Below are 1,391 nucleotides of genomic sequence, written 5' to 3'. Positions count from 1 at the left end.
CGTTCGTTCTTTCTTTCGTTCGTTCGTTCTTTCGTTCGTTCGTTTGTTTCGTTCTTCCGTACGTACGTACGATCATTCGTTCGTTCGTTCGTTTGTTCGTTCGTTCCTTCGCACCTACGCACGTACGTTTGTTCGTTCGTTCGTTCGTTCTTTCGTACGTACGTACATTCTTTCGTTCAATCGTTCGTTCATTCTTTCGTACGTTAGTTCGTTCCTACGTACGTGCGTACGTTCGTTATTTTGTTCGGGCGTTCGTTAGTTTGTTCGTTCGTTCGCTCGTTCTTTCGTACGTTCCTTCTTTCACTCGTTCGTACGTGCGTACGTTCGTTCGTTCGTTCGTACGTACGTGCGTACGTTCGTTAGTTTGTTCGGTCGTTCATACGTACGTACGTACATATGTACCTACTTATGTACTTTCGTTTGTTCTTTCGTACGTTCTTTTGTTCGTTCGTACATACGTACGTTCAATTCTTTATTCGTTCGTTTTTTTTTCATACCAACGTACGTTCGTTCTTTCAATCGTTCGTTCGTTCAATCGTTCGTTCGTTCGTTCGTTCGTTCGTTCTTACATACGTACTTATGTACGTAAATCCGTACATACGTACGGACGTTCGTTTGTTACCTCGTTCGTTAGTTCTTTCGTTCTTTCGTACGTACGTAGGTACGTTCGTTTATTAGGTCGTTGGTTCGTTCGTTTCATTCGTTCGTTCGTTCGTTTCATTCGTTCGTTCGTTCGTCCGTCCGTACGTTCGTTCGTTCTGGCATACGTTCGTACGTACGTACGTACGTTCGTTCGTTCATTCATATATATGTTCGTTCTTTCATTCGTTCTTTCATTCATTCGTTTATTCGTTCGTACGTACGAACGTACTTACGTACGCACGTTCTTTCCTTCCTTCGATCATTTTTTCATACGTACGATCGTTCGTTTGGACGTACGTTCGTCCGTTTCTTTGTTCGTTCGTTCTTACATACGTACTTATGTACGTAAATCCGTACTTACGTACGGATGTTCGTTTGTTACCTCGTTCGTTAGTTCTTTCGTTCTTTGGTACGTACGTAGGTACGTTCGTTTATTAGGTCGTTGTTTCGTTCGTTTCCTTCGTTCGTTCGTTCGTTCGTTTCATTCCTTCGTACGTATGAACTTACTTACTTACGCACGTTCTTTCCTTCCTTCGATCATTTTTTCATACGTACGATCGTTCGTTTGGACGTACGTTCGTTCGTACGTACGTACGTTCGTTCGTACGGACGTGCATTCGTTCGTTCGTACGTACGTACGTTTGTTCGTTCGTTCGTTCATTCATACATATGTAATTAAGAATATACATACGTTCGTTCGTTCTTTCGTTTGTTCGTTCGTTAGTTCGTTCATATCGTTCGGTCGCTCA

Source organism: Octopus bimaculoides, chromosome 24, assembly GCF_001194135.2.
Source record: "Octopus bimaculoides isolate UCB-OBI-ISO-001 chromosome 24, ASM119413v2, whole genome shotgun sequence".
In the NCBI taxonomy this organism is placed as follows: Eukaryota; Metazoa; Mollusca; class Cephalopoda; order Octopoda; family Octopodidae; genus Octopus; species Octopus bimaculoides.
The sequence above is the reverse complement of the archived record's forward strand: the minus strand, read 5'-3'. Positions refer to the sequence as shown.